Raw genomic sequence first — 17,037 nt, 5'->3', positions numbered from 1 at the left:
TTTTGGCCAATCTTGTTTTATGTCAGGTTCATTCACCTGTTTGCCTTCTCTATTAAGAAGGAGTGTGTATGATAAACGTCCTCTATTAAGGAATATGTATGATAAGATCAGATCTTAACAAGCTGGTATACATATGTTTGGCTTGATGACAGTTTAATTTTTTCTGCAAATACATGTGTCATGCTTTCATTTATTTTTTGTCAATTTTTTTTTTACTCAGGATAAATCGGGATCAAAAAGGCTTATACTAATCCCTAGTTATTTTGAGTCTTGGTGTCTGAAATTTGTATATGCATTATCACATCTTGACTACTAACAGTTAAAATTTCTTAATTTCCATTCCTGATTCACGATGATACAATGTCTGTCGGTCACCATATCCAGAGTGCATAAAGACTGGTTTACACTGAAATCCTGTTATGGTGGATGATGTGAGAAGATATTTAGACATACCTGTACTATAATGGGATTTAATGGTAAAGACTCTGCCTCCTGTTTGTTTAGATGATGACTTATTTTATGATACCCTTTTCTTTAGACAATTTTTTATGCAAAAATCAAATGTTATCTAAGATTTTTTTTCACAATTTGCTTTAGTTAGATGACAGATTATGTACTTGATCCAGAATTTTTCAAACTTCTTTCAAGTATTTGTGGAAGAGAATAGATCATATATGGTATGAGGTCATTTAAAAAATAATGTACTTGGATATAATTGACCAGGGACCCATTAGTTTATGCTGATAAACCAGTTTTTGGGTTCTTTAGTTGTAACATTCCAGGCATAAATCAAGACGGACCTGTAAATATTAATACAGGCCATGAAAAGCTTATTTAAGTACATCACAAAGTAAAATAAGAGCATTAGGTCTGCCCTTATTTCATAAACAAAAAACCCTGATTCAAAAAATATAAGTGATACACAGAAAAGGTCTGAAAGGTTACTCTATGTATCGCATACAGTTGAAAATTACCAGATGATCTGACATTGCGATTCCTTCAATAAAAAAATATTGTTAGGAAACCTGCAGGTCACAGTTCAGCTTTGCTACAGAAAGTGATGGTATAAAGGTAAATTGTTCTGAGATATTTTAAGGAGTTTAGTATAAGGAGTCTAGCAACATCTCTTTCATTATCACAACTGATAATTACTTTAATTATACTGAGAACCTAGTTCATATGTAATGAAGCTACATGTATATACAAATTATCATTGTGTTGTCATGGTTTCAGGTGGGGATGTTGCTATCCCTAGCATAGTCAAAATTAGTATCACCTTTTTTTCAGAATTGACCACAAATGAATATTGACACCAAGGCATCCTATTATCTAGTACTGTATTGGTGTATAAATTGCAAATGAATCGTGTTCAGTATCTGGCTGATATTGAATTCCTTAGTTGACTTTGTATAAAAATTTGTACAATGAAATGTTGGTGCATCTACAATAACTCTCACAGAGAGGAAATTGAGGAATATTCAAGTGTCAAAAATGATAGTCGATACTATCGGAACTAGAACATGATTTTTCCAAAATTATGTTAATATTGTACAGTAAGTGATAATGATCTTCATATTGTGTGTAATTCACCACAGGGACTTGGCATCAGTTCATAACCCAACGTATATATGAGTTACATGTATACAGAAATTTGTGCCCATCCTCTGTACAATCAACTAGACAATATTCACCCACAGAGGATAGAAGTTCTCTTTGAAATCCAAGGATCACTATTTTGCTAGACATAGATTCTACCCACTTTGGAGTATATAAATATATCACAGAAATAGTTCTACTTACAAAACCAATGATACCAGTTGACTGGTAGCCAGTAGAAAGTGTTGGAGAATTATGCACCTGTGATCTGATTAATGTCAGATGAAACACATACAGGTATAAAATAGACATACTGTAAAATTATGACTTTTCTTTGGAGATTTATTTTCATGTAATTTGTGGGCACTCTAAATCCGTGAATTTATATATCAACGAATCATTACACAGATAAAAAGCTGATATACAGTCATTCTGGATTCTGTAAGTAAGATTTATACACAAAATCTAGTGCCAATGAATAGTTATATTTCTGGAAAACAATGAAATTTGACCCCCACAAAAATTTACAATTCTACAGTGTGTTTTTGATTGGGTATACCTTATTTGTTTTCTTCAGATATTAGCCTAGCAGTTGAGAAGTTTTCTTTTAACGAGTCAACATCAAAATCCATCAATATTGATTTGATATTAATCTCGGTTTCATATTTTGAAGATGATAAGTTGCATGTCCAAAACTCCATCATGATAAAGTGTACAAGTAAAATAAAGAGCTACCTGTACCACTATGGTATGTGTGGGTTACCCTAAACGAAATAGTTAGCGTTGTGTGTATGCTACAAGATGATGAAAGCTATACTGTCAAAATGTAGTCCTGTTGCTGGTAGGTGAATATAGATAAAATGGCTTACAGTTTTCTATCTGATCTTTTTTGTCCTTTTTTATGTGTAAAGTTTCTAGTGTTAAGGAATATTTGTTTAGTTTAAAGATTATTGTAATAATGTTAAAATTACTGTAATGTTTAGAGATTATTGTAAAGTTTAGAGATTACCAAGATATTCCTTTCTTTGCAGCGATTTGGTTAATTTGTTATTGGAAATAAATATTATCTGATGTTATAAAAAGCTTTTGGTTTTTTATGTAGATATAGATTTCATGGTTGTCACAATTAGTAGTTAGCATGTGTCAGGGTGTGATTCTGTTATACTAGTACAAAATATTAAAACATACATGTTCATACAATGTGGGCAAAATTTGGAAAATTAGTTAGTCGAAATCAAACAGCAAGCATATTTCACGACTGTGCCAGAGAATTTGTCTAAAACTTCCTTTTATCTTTAAGTCATCTGACCTATAGGAGTAAGGTTATATATTGTCGTCATGCCTATGTCTACTGTGCATAAACTTTTACTTCAAAATGCTTCTCCTCCCATGTGTCTAAACAGATTTCAGCCAAGTTTGACGCGAAACATCACTGAGCTACGGGAATTATGTAAACAAAGTTGATTCAACCTCTGGGAACTTGTGGGGCAGTACCACAAATAGGGATCTCAGGTCAAATTTTGTATTTAAACACTTCTCCTTCATGCTTGAGTGGTTTCAACAAAAGTTATTTTGAAACATCACTGAGGGGAGGTAATCATAATTTTGATATTTGATGTTGACTTAATTCCAGGAGACTTGAAGGTGAAACAAAGCTCCAAATAGAAATTCAGCTAAAATTTTGCCTTTAAATGCTACTCCTTAGCACCTGAGTGGATTTTAACCAAATTTAGTCTGAAATATCACTGGGGTATTGCAATAATAATTTACCAAAATGTGGTTGAATCTGGGGACTGAAGTGCAGGGCCTGAAAGGGAATTCAGCTAAAACTCTGTTTTTAAATGCTACCTTGTCACAATGCCAGAGTGGATTTTAACCAAATTTAGTCAGAAGCATCACTTGGAGAGTGAAATCCTAACTTATATAAACAAAATTTAATTTGATAATGGCCGGAGGCAACACTCAAGGAAGGCAATCAGATTTTATGTAACAACATATATCGACCCTTGGGGACCAAGGGGTAAGGCTAATTAGAGAAAATTGGTGAATAAGGCTTTAGAATGCTTTTCATTTTATGTACCTGGACAAATAATTCAATCAAATTTGGCCTGAAACATCTAAGGGGAGAGCCATCATAATTTATGAGAATGATGGCATTGTAAGCTTCGAAGTCAAAGGGCAAGGCCTCTGAAGGGAAATTGGAAAATGAGGGTTACAAATTCTTGAAAGATCTAGAATTATGGTTAATAACAGGTTCCTGAGATGATAACATTAAAGTTTGCGAAAAGAAATGACCTTGACTCATATTCAATGCCACAAGTTCAAAACATTCAAAAAGTCTATTACCATATTTGGCAGGTTATTTCAAGTGATGCAGCTCAAAATAGTTTGAGAAAAAAAAACTGACCTTGATCCATACTGATATTCATATTGACAGGGGTCAAATTTGTTGAAGCATCTGTTTTGCCAGCAATGAACATTGCCATATGACAACAAAGTACTTCCAGTATACAGTATTGTTCATCACCAGACATTCACTGAGTCTATAGGTGTACACGATGAGTGATGAGCCATAATAGTTGTAGTAACAGTTATAGTAGTAACAACAATAGTCATCAGTATGGTACCCATAGTAATCTCATTTAGAAATATTCTCTTTCTTTGTGTGATATGAAGCTGGACGTGTTTGATGCTATCTAGTTTGCCCATTGGTTCCATTGTTGTATACCTTGTTCTCATTTGAGAGTGTGACATTACTTACTTGGATTCACCAAGGTTTACATAACGGATGTCATCGATGAAGCATAAGACACTCTTCTGGAACACCTGGTGTTATTCTCATTGTACTTTTTCAAGTCTTGTGTGAATCTTTCTTTTGTTCATAGCTGTTTTATGGATTTTGAGTTTGGAATATGGCGATGTTGCCATGTTGGTTTTCTCTTGATGTTCTTTTAAAAAGTGACAGTGAAAGTAAGTAGTAGTAATTGTAGTAACATTTGAAATAGTAACAATAATAGTAAGTAGTAACAGTTGTAGAAGTAACAATAACAGTAAGTAGTAACAGTTGTAGAAGTAACAATAATAGTAAGTAGTAACAATATTAGTAAGTAGTATCAGTTGTAGTAGTAACAATAATAGTAATCAGTTACAATATAAGTAAGTAGTAACAATAATAGTTAGTAGTAACAATATTAGTAAGTAGTATCAGTTGTAGTAGTAACAATAATAGTAAGTAGTAACAGTTATAGAAGTAACAATAATAGTCAGTAGTATCAGTTGAAGTAACAGCTGTAGTAGTAACAATGATAGTAAGTAGTCACAGATGTAGTAACAGTTATAGAAGTTACAATAACAGTTAGTAGTAACAGTTGTAGTAGTAACAATAATTGTAAGTAGTCAAGTTGTATTACAAACAATGAAAGTAAGTGTTAATTGTTGTAAAATTTGTAGTAGTTGATACTGAATTAAGCTCGCTTCACGTGAACAAGATGGTCTCAAATACACGATAGAGTTGTCTAGTTTTCTGTAGCCAATCATATTATAGGTAATTTCGTAGAACTTCTCATAAAATATTTACCAAGTTTTTACTGCAGTACACAGAACACATAGAGACATAATACACCCGTCTCATACTAATGTTATATTGACAGTATATACAACAGTAAAGCTATAGAACGAAATGTGTTAGTGTTAACTTCGAAAGACAGTTGACTTAAGCTGTTGATGTTGCTATCTAAAATAACTGAAATACACATTAAAAGAAAACATAGCAAGGAGTTAGAATAGTTTTATAAGATTGAGAGATTAAATTTTGAAAGACAAGATTTGGGGTATAGTATCGAGTATCTAGCACATAATCAGTCTCATGTAGAAAACGTGATCGTATTAGAAAAGTTGACTAGACATATTTAGAACAATTCTAATTCTAATTCAAATTTATTTTATTGACTTTTGGCCTTCCGGCCCATCAGTACAGTGCATATACATACAAATCATGAATACTGGCACGACACACAGTGCTACAGTGGAGAGAATAGTATATTATTAGTATGAAAGAAGAAGACATAAATTTCTCAACTTGTTAGCTTCAACAATGTATTTACCAAGCTGACACAGTTCTTTTGTATTCCTAGTACTTAATAATTGTAAAAGCTTTAACATTTATGGTCTTTTCCAATAATATTTCTTTATATTTAGTGTTCTTAAATTTTGATATGACTGACATATTAGAACAAAATGATACCCATCTTCAACTTCATTATTTGAATTACATAATATACAATATCTCTGGGAACGAGCAATATTTCGGTATCTGCCTGTCTCGATCGCTAAGGAGTGTGCAGACAAACGTAATTTTGTTAAATTTACTCTTAATTTCTTAGGAATATATCTTGTTAAGTAAAACTGTATGGATAAATTGTCTACAAGGTGTTTATAAAGGAAACATTTGGATGAAGCTTCTAGCAAGCCTCTTAAGTGTTGTTGGCCTTGATCAATAATTCATGAACAAGGAAATGAAACTGTACGTCACATGGCTCATTCCGATTTACCTGTACAAGTTACCTGTACTGCTAGTCTGCACCAGACAATAACTTTTTATCATCACAACGGACCTCCTATGTAAACGTGTTGTCTTAGGCAGAGTTGGTGTTCCGTCGCATGACGTGTAAAATAACGACTAAAAGTAGAACGAGAACTGAATAAGGACACCATGAGATTATCATCAACTTCAATCAAGTTTATTTCCTTAAGTTATACAACTTATCGGTGACATATAACAACATCATCATCCACCTACATCATCATCATCATCATCATCATCATCATCATCATCCACCTACATCTACATCATTATATCATCATCATCATCCACCTACATCTACATCATCATCATCATCATCATCATCATCATCCAACTACATCTACATCATTATATCATCATCATCATAATAACATCATCATCCTCATCAACATCATCATCAACGTCAACTTAAGGATAAACACACTGACATAGAAATATGGACGATAAAGGAGTAAACAAACACTTATTGTTTACAACAATAGTTAAAGTATATTTTAAATAAATTGTCTAAATAATTCAATTTTATACATCAAAGAAAGGTTTACAGTGAGGAAGTAGCTGTAGTTCACCTTTATTTCGCTTGACAGAATCGTTTATGAATATCAATGGAGGAAAACAATGGTAACAATTATACAACAAGTTCCGAACCGTTAATTTCACCCAGAGTTTACGGAACTAAAATATTTAATGATAAGCACTCGTTCACAAACACGAAATATTAGTTCTGCGTAATAAATCAGATTACTTCATCTCTATTCTACTGTGTGGTAAAAGAAACTAACCAATACAGGTAGAGTGATCAATACTCCTGAACATAATGTGAGTATAAAAGTCTGTTTAATATATTTCAAAATAACCATGACTAAAATTACATTAATTTTACCCAATGTTGCACACAATCACAGAATATTACCTTTCGTCACTTAAACGGTCACAAATGAGGGGAAAATGATATTTGAAGTTGTGCAGGAGTGCACGGTTTCATATTTCATAGTAAAATTTTCGTTAATTTTTTCATTCACCGCATTCCTTTTAAGCTAAAATGGTGAACGTTGAACAGTGGTGAATGCTTCCAGGTAAAATATAACCTTATCAACGTAAGTTAAACAGTGGTGAACGTTTCCCGATAAGACATAATTTTATCATCAACATAAGTTTAACAAAGGTGATTTTTTTTCCCGGTAACACATAATTTAATTGTTAACAAAAGTTTAAGAGAAGGAAATGTTCCCGGTAAGACATTCTTTTTACCATCAGATATAGTCGCAAAACTCATGTTAACGAAATTGTCACAAATATGAAGCTATGTATTAACGATAAACAAGCATTGTGATGTCTTTGTCTCTAATAGCTGTCATTCGAGAATTTGTAGTCATTTCTAGGTCAGCGTTCGTGAAATCGTGTATAAATGAATATGTTTGAAGAGGCAGGTTCAGTAATTAAATATTGATCCGTCAGAAATATATTTTGTACAACAAAGTCGTTTGAAGGGACATTAATTGATTCTTTAAGATGAATATTTTTTTCAGTGAATTAGAAAAAAAATATTTCACAAAGTATTTGTTTTTGTAAGATGTTTGCTGTTTGAGTCAATCCCGAAAGAATTCGTCCTAAACTCGGAAGAGACAGGTTTACAGGAGATAGAAACAGTGAACAAAGCATATACCCAACGTTTTTTTAACATAGAATGAGAACTATGTCAATTCGGCGATTATAATTACAGGTAAGATTCGTGTTAGTTCCATCAAGATGGCATCACCTGACCATTTCAACATCATTCTAAAGACATTCATTTCTAGATTACATAATCGACTTTCCATTGTATCCTGTTATCTTTATCTCAAAAGGACACTACTCAATGTTCATGTAACGTATGGACCAATCTATCTTTGTACGATGTTGATTGAACAGATGTATTTAACTTTACACTGGCATGTCTTTAAATACAGGTATGAGAAAAGAACGAAAACTTTACACGTTGTATTTGGCAGGTGAAGACGTTTGAAAACAATGCAAATAATGTTTGCAGTAGTGTCAACTCTAGCATTATGTTTTTGTTATTAAATTGTACCTGATCAGAAATGCAAGCTATATGCCTAGCACACCAAACACACTACATAATGTTCATTCACAGTTCGATACAAATTCAATTATGACCCCCCCCCCTCCCCCACTCCTCCCTAATTATCCTTCAAAGCATGTTGTAAAATTTTAAAATGCAAGATTTATTTCTGCATTGAGTATCTGTGATGAAGGATGTATTGTCGGATATTTTCATCCGATATATTTTTTAAAGTAACTCGACCATGACGCCTGACAATCATCAAAGCCATTGTAATAAGTCAATAACTCATGAAACAATGATTGTATTGGTTACGGGTTGGCAGGGTTTAACCAAGCAAAACACATTATTATAATAGTTATAATAAGCAAAATCCCTTTAACACTTTATATATTCTTTTTTATGTGCACAAATAATCAATGACCACCCATGTGTTTAAAGACATAGGAGTTGAACGTCCCGTGGCGCGACATCATACACCAGTGACTGTGGCACTGCGTTTATCACAACACTTTTGATAGAGAAGACATTCAAGATCGAACGCGAAATTATTGTCGAGAGGAAAGGTAAGTATAAGATCAATTTATCTGATTATGTTCGGAATGATAGCAGTTGTGGTCATGTTTTGAACATACACTCTAGAAAGAAAGGCTAAGTAGGGACTTCCAATTAAAAAACTCTGGGAATCTTGAATGGGTTTTATAGACTTGAATCTCTAGATCTATCACTGTGTTAGGAATTGCAATGTTGAATTAGTAAATCCTTGACGCAAATTTCCCAATTAATATCATTCGTAAATATCATTCGTAAAAACGTGATGGAATTTCTATCATATATTTATTGTATTTCGAAGAAAACAGATAAGTTCGACTTTATCTCGAATCATATTCCATTTCCAACTTTATCACGTTATTGTCTTGTTTTTTTAGGATATGTAATACAAATATTATATTTTTTCGTATCATATATGTGTAATATATCCTTTTGTGGTGTCTGGTTTAGACACAATAATAGATTATATTCTGACCTAACAATGAAGACAAAAGTTTTGACTTTTACACTGTACATTGTACTATCTATTTTCTACAATATTTGCCCGAATAATCGATCTAGAGAAGAAAGGGATACATTCATATGTGATTTATGAAAATCGACACAATTTTTTCAAAGACTTGCTAAAAATTGAAATAGTCTAGCAGATCACATCTCGAATGGAACCTCACGTGAGATCCTATATTTATTTCACCGATCAAAAGATTGCGACTTCGTATATAAAAACATGTTATACCATATCACATATTTCATGTCAAGATCCAACCTCGAAAAATTGATCAAAAGATGCACAGGTGAAGAGAATAGATGCACAAATAAATAGAATAGATACACAAGTGAATAAAATAGATATACACAAGTAAGTAGAATATATACACAAGTAAAAAACAGATGCACAAGTAAGTAGAATATATACACAAGTAAAAACAGATGCACAAGTAGAATATATACACAAGTAAGTAGAATATATACACAAGTGAAAAACAGATGCACAAGTAAGTAGAATATATACACAAGTATGTAGAATATATACACAAGTGAAAAACAGATGCACAAGTAAGTAGAATATATACACAAGTAAGTAGAATATATACACAAGTAAGTAGAATATATACACAAGTAAAAAACAGATGCACAAGTAAGTAGAATATATACACAAGTATGTAGAATATATACACAAGTGAAAAACAGATGCACAAGTAAGCAGAATATATACACAAGTAAAAAACAGATGCACAAGTAAGTAGAATATATACACAAGTAAATAGAATATATACACAAGTAAAAACAGATGCACAAGTAATATATATACACAAGTAAAAAACAGTAGAATATATACACAAGTAAAAAACAGATTCACAATTAAGTAGAATATATACACAAGTAAGTAGAATATATACACAAGTAAGTAGAATATATACACAAGTAAAAAACAGATGCACAAGTAAGTAGAATATATACACAAGTAAAAACAGATGCACAAGTAAGTAGAATATATACACAAGTAAAAAACAGATACACAAGTAAGTAGAATATATACACAAGTAAAAAGAATACACAAGTAAAAACAGATGCACAAGTAAGTAGAATATATACACAAGTAAAAAATATATATGCACAAGTAAATATATACACAAGTAAGTAGAATATATACACAAGTAAGTAGAATATATACACAAGTAAAAAACAGATGCCCAAGTAAGTAGAATATATACACAAGTAAAAAAACAGATGCACAAGTAGAATATATACACAAGTAAGTAGAATATATACACAAGTAAAAAACAGATGCACAAGTAAGTAGAATATATACATAAGTAAAACCACAGATGCAAAAGTGAATAGAAAAGACATACAAGTGTGAATAGAATAAATAATTAAATATTTTTCAGTTTCTATTATTTTTTCGCTATATATTCGTACATATAAATAACCATAACTATGTTAAATGACTCGTTATTATTTCTGATAGTAATAATGGACCTCCTTGTATAACATCAGGTCGATTGATGTAAGTATAATGATACTTTTAATTAGATAAAACTTTTTTCTCCTGGAAGACATTCAAATTTTGTTTTTTATTTTGTATATTTTTTTCGAAAATAACGATAAATAGGACCCATCGAAAATTACAAACTTTACAATAAACTGTACTGAACGGTTTCTCATTAAAATCATCATGTATATTTAAGTGTGGAATCTAGCATGAGAGCAGGGCCGCGGGGTAGCAGGGACGTGGCTACCACCATTGTCATCATCATCCTGATTACAGATATGTGCGCTGGTTCTCGCAGTAAGTTATTAAACTATATAAAACGATAGAAGAACACCACCAGGTCATTATATTGCAATCCAAACACAAAAACGTAGAAATGTTCCTCAACCTGCATCTTTTGAAACCCTGTGTTCCAAGTTTGTGTGTCAGTTGACAAAGGTGATACATTCAAGCTCGACCTTGAGAGTCATCGCTATCATGTTGCTCTCTCTACATCATGCCATAGCCCTCCCTCGTTTATATTGACTTTCTTAATTTCACGAGAATTCATCAAAAACAACTTAGCCTTTATCTTTTACTTTACCATTCTTAGTACTATCAAGTCAAGTTGAATTCTGTTATGGTACTGTTCATTAGAGAAATGGAATAATGGTATGTCGATTTTAATGAACTCCGGAGAGTTTTTAACCAATCTGGGCACCCTCTTCAGGAAATATTTCTGCAGTAAGTTCCTTTTTTTCACTCTGTGCTCTACTATGCCCTTTCCAAGCTGAAGAAACACTTTCGGTCTCTTGTTTTTTTGAGAGCTTCTTTCAAAAGAAAGAGGTAAACAGCAGTGTAAATATATAATTTTGAAATACTCCGACGAGTACAAATATTAATTTACCTGGTTGTTTCGTTTTCATCTTGATCTCCATTGGAAACGTGACATTACTTACTGGTATTGACGAAGATGTCGGATTCCGTCTATGAAACAGAAGACCCTTCCTCTTCCAGAACACCTGATCTTTTTTCCTTGTACTTTGTCATGGGTCTCAATGAAATCACTGTGACTTTAGTCTCACCAACCTGCATCCTTTGAAAACCTGTGCTCTGAGTTTGTCACATGAAAATCGTGATATTTCGTGATATTTGGAGCAGGCCCTTCAATACATTCTAGAATTGTCAGTGATTCTTCCTGGAGATATGACAATATGACAATCAAAAAGTTAACAAAAAATAAATCGTCTAAAAGAAACACAAAATAGATGAGGAGGTGCATAAATCCAATAAAATTTCATCCATTATAAAGTTGTATAATTTCAAAGAACGCCATGAATGTGAACTATGTTACTATTCATTTGAATAAGACATGATATGTGGAATGATTGCAGATCTCGACGACTGAAGTCCACCAGCAGTGTCTAGTATCTGCAATCTCTGTACAAAAGACCTAAGTTCATAGCAGACAATACAAATGCAATTTCTGTATAACAGACCTAAGATCATAGCAGACAATACAAATGTATATATAGCATAGCCAAACAATGAATTAAGCTGCTTCATACAGCGGTTTAGATCCTGTAGGTCTACAAGTGTTGAACGCTTGACTAGGAAAATCAAAACTGGTTGAATGAAATGTCCACATGCAGAATGGACGCTTAATTCAGATTGATATGCAGGGATGGTATTTCAGAAATCAAATAAATCATTTTTTATCGTCGGGGATTCTAAAGAAGATCGCGATTTTCATCTATCGACTGGATGTGGAAATCTCTGTTCAACCTTGAATTTCAAAACATTGTGGATACTTTTTACAGTCAGTTAACTATTTAAAGCAACGTTTATTATATTTTATTGTAGGTTATCAGAAGACGTTACTGATATTCAATCCAGAAAGTGAAACAAACCTGAAAGACTTCATCGAATTGGAACGCATTGACTCTTCATCCAGCGATAAAATACCAACCAGACCCAAAAAGTTTTCTTCACAAGATTTGAACTATGTTAATCCTGATTACTTATATGATAAATGGATGCAGGATCCACCAACGGAGGTAAAATTTATCTTTACTCTATCAAGGTGGCATTATCTGACCATTCTAACACCATTTCAGCCTTCATATCTCTCTATCTTCAGAGCTGTTATCGGTTTGTCCAGTTGGACAAAGCTTATTCCTGTAAGATATAATGGTGGACCTACTGATTTTATTTTGCTTTCTATCGAACTTTGACTATATCTTTCGAGCCATGTATTGTACTGTAAATTGTGCCTACATTTCAATTATTATATGTACTTATAGATATCTTTCGACTGATAAAATAATGCATTGCTAAATGTTATTAGGCTATGCAACGTCTTTGTTTAAACTTACACTGCAGATGGTAAATACAATGCAAAACTGTTTAAAACTTTCCACAGATGACAATATCGGCGAGGACTTTTGAAGCCGGTGCAAAAAATTATGAATTCGTGTCACAGTCGATGTACTCCCAAGCTTTCAATTCAGTGGGAGCAACCCCTGCCACTTGGTTTGATGCTGGACGAGCTAAAAAAAACATTTGGGAATCCGACATTGATTTTATCATGTGGAAAGAGTATGTACATTGTTGTCTCTATTTCATGTAAAACAGAAAATACTCGAACGAATCTTTCCTTCAATTTTTCTTTTTTTTTCAATTTACACGAAAAAAGTTTTTTTTAATTTTCATTACTGACATAACCGCTATCTTATTTTTGGGGCGGGGGTGGGAGCTGGTAGGGGTGGATATTCAAATTTATAAGATATCAGAAGGTGGAATCAAGGCCCAATCCTACCACCTACCCATCCAAAATACCATATAGGTGGTAATTTCACGGGTCAAAACTTTCTTTTAAATGGGTGAAATATACTCAAGGGATAAAGAAACGCAGGGTGATATTATTTGCAATATCTTGCGCACGCGTTGTTCAAAAACAATGAAATTCGGTCAAGCAACTCCTTAGGTTGCTGTGCGCGTGGTTCTGTATCGAATGTTTATCGAATTGTATTGTGTGACGATATCTGACGAGGAAAGCACGAAACTGGAAAATCAGCAGTGTTGTGACATTGAGTTACTCTGCTCACCATATCATTAAGTAGTCTTCTTAGAGACAAAACATTTTCCGATGTTTTGATTAATGATAGCATTAAACAATGGCAAAGCTGACGGAAGTTCAGAGGGGTCAGGTCAATGAGATGATAATGCAAGGTCAAAGGCAAATACAGGTTTCGGTGTCCATATTTGCACTATAGAACGCCTTGTTAGACGTCTAAGGAAAACTGGGCCGGTTACTAACTGACCTAGGCCTGGGCGTCCACGTGTGACGTCACAACGTCAAGACAGATTTATTCGTCTCATGCATTTACGCAATCGGCACCTTACTGCCACCGAAACTGCCCTTCATACCATAGGTATTCATAGGCGTCCTATCCCTGCAAAAGCTGTAAGGAAACGATCGCATGGAGTTGGTCTGCGGGCACGTCACTCGTTTGTAGGTCTGCCCCTTACCGCTGCTCGTCGCCAGCGTCTTATGGCTTGGGTGGTGGCACATACCCCCAGAATATTCCCACTGAGGCGGTGGAGGCGTGTCTTGTGTACTAATGAGTTCCGGTTCACCCTGTTTCGAGCAGACGATCGACGTATATATACGACATATACCGACGTCGTGAAGAACGTTTTGCCAACTGCTGCGTAGCAGAGACAGACAGGTTTGGGGGTAGGATCGGTTATTGTGTAGGGAGAAATTTCACATAGAGTTAAATCACCACTGGTTGGATTAGCGGGTAATTTAACTGTCACTAGGTATAGAGATGAGATCCTCCGACCCCATGTTGTCCCATTATTGCAGCAAAACAACCTCACATCCAGCAGGATAATGTTCGGCCCCATGTAGCGAGGATCTATCGCGAGTTTCTCACTAACAAAAATATCCACCCACTGGAGTGACCGCCATACACTTCTGACCTAAACCCTATTGAGCACTTGTGGGACTATTTGGATAGACTGGATTGGGGCGTCAGCCTCCCCCTGTTTCTCTGGTCCTACTGAGAGCAGCCCTCTTGGAAGAATGGGCCAACATACCAATGAGGAGGATAAACTCACTCTTGAACTCCATGCCTAGGAGAATCAGGGTTGTGAAGAGAGCGAATAGGGGACAAATCGGTATCGACTAGCCAGCTCCTGCAATAAGTCCATCTCGATTTCAAATTAAAGAGTTCTCTTTCAATTTCCTTCAATTACTCCAAACTCACTTACCAGATACAAATCGTTAATTTTGCAGTTTGTTCTGTATGGATTAATCTTCATTCTTACATAAAATATTGAACATTATACTTGACAAATTGCCTCGAATCATATTCAAAGTTTCCCTTGCGTTTCTTTATCCCTTGAGTATAACATTTCAACGAGTTAAAGTTTCACGATTTTAATATAAGAGGACATATAATACGTCGCATTCTTTCACAAGAATTAAATTTTCAGTGATTCAGAACTTCATTTTGTTTTGTTTTTTCTCCGACAATGCGATTAATTTGAAAATAAATCTGCTAACAGCCTACTGAAAAAGAACAGTGACTTGTTTCACAACAAAAAGAAACAACAAACATTGATTTGAACATGATATTTATAAATGTCGGCAACCAAGAGATAAACTCGTGACTCTATTTTCTTTTGTGATAGAAAATTGGACATGTTTGATGCTAGTAAGTACATATTATGTCTCATTTGGAAACGTGACATTACTTACTTGAACTGGCCAAAATATCAATGTTGGATGTCGTCTGTCTAGAAAAAAACGCTTACCATTCCGGAACATATTGTTCATGTTTTGTCGTAGTTTTATTGAATTTGGATTATGATTTTGTAACCTAAGAATAAGATTCCGTTGTATACCCGTTCTAAAAAGGTTCTGACACATATATTTCAGCTGTACGTTACATCTTTATTAGATGTGATGCGATAAGACTTGACATTAAAAATTCCAATATGGATATGTTTGGAAAAAGAATGTCCAAACGTTTATATAAATGGAGATTGGCTGATATTTCAAAGTAGTTACGATCAGCATGAGATTATAAATAGATGGCAATACCGAAACATTTTAGGAAATTAGAGCTACAGTAGTAAATACCAAATACTGTTCAATTTCAGAAGCGATTTGGTAATGTTCGGCGAAAAGGGACGTACAAATTCTAAATACTGGATTATTGTCTCTCCTCGAGTAGATGAACAGGGTACCTTGAAAAACGTCGTACTAATATCGAAGTCCAGAGGCCCGTCAACTTACAACGTGTTCGGTACGTAATCTTCAAATCTCAGTCTTCAGTATGTTCAGTATGCTTTGTTTACATATCATGTCTTTAGCATATACAATATGTAATAGGAGTTCATGATGATATATCATTCATAAACATTTTTGTGCCACGATCTTTGATAAATCAACTACAGCTGAAACTCGTTGTCTCGAGAGTCGAAATTCCATTTGAATCGAAATAATTTTCAAGTCTCGATTTTTTCCTTCTGCATATTTGTAATTTTCAGTTCGAATGTTCATCGAGTCAAAATTTCGGCTAAGTCGAAGCGATTTTTGCAGACCCTTCAATTGTAAAGCAAGGGAAAAGTAATTCGTTGTCTCGCAATGAATATTTGTCAAAACATTGGCACGAAATCGGTCAATACATACACAGAGGAGAAAGTTACAAGATGAGTTTGATTTTCAATTATATTGGCTTTCTCATGTTATGTTTTTAGACGCCGCCGGAGGCGGTTGTATATTGGCATCATATTCTCCGTCAGTCCGTTCGTACGTCCATGCGTTACGCATGGCTAATTACGGTTTATCGGTTCATCGTACCCACAATACTCGGTTTCTAACGATTAATTACCAGTTTATTTACCCAAAAGAGGTTGGCTTCTTAATTAGAAGTAGCGCGTTTGCACGAACATGAAAGACATTTAGTTTGGTTGTGTGCATCTTCAGGAACAAAAAAATGAAACCATCAAACCAGTATGTACTTTTTGACGAAATCTGATCCCCTGAAAGTATTTCTCATTGATGGAGTCTATATATGTGCGTGATTTATTAAGTCTAGTGCTTGTACATTGTTTTCTGTAACAGGTAAAAAATTCTAGTGTCACGTTTTTTATATGTTTATTTGATCTATGGCTTCATACATCGTTTCTTGTAGCGTATCAAAAGCAAATTTCAATTTCGTTTTATTGTCATTCCGTAAAATATATGATGTATAT

This window comes from Ylistrum balloti, unplaced genomic scaffold (assembly GCF_031769215.1).
Source record: "Ylistrum balloti isolate Yb309-2 unplaced genomic scaffold, AGI_CSIRO_Ybal_v1 Utg369790, whole genome shotgun sequence".
NCBI classification, from domain to species: domain Eukaryota; kingdom Metazoa; phylum Mollusca; class Bivalvia; order Pectinida; family Pectinidae; genus Ylistrum; species Ylistrum balloti.
The sequence above is the reverse complement of the archived record's forward strand: the minus strand, read 5'-3'. Positions refer to the sequence as shown.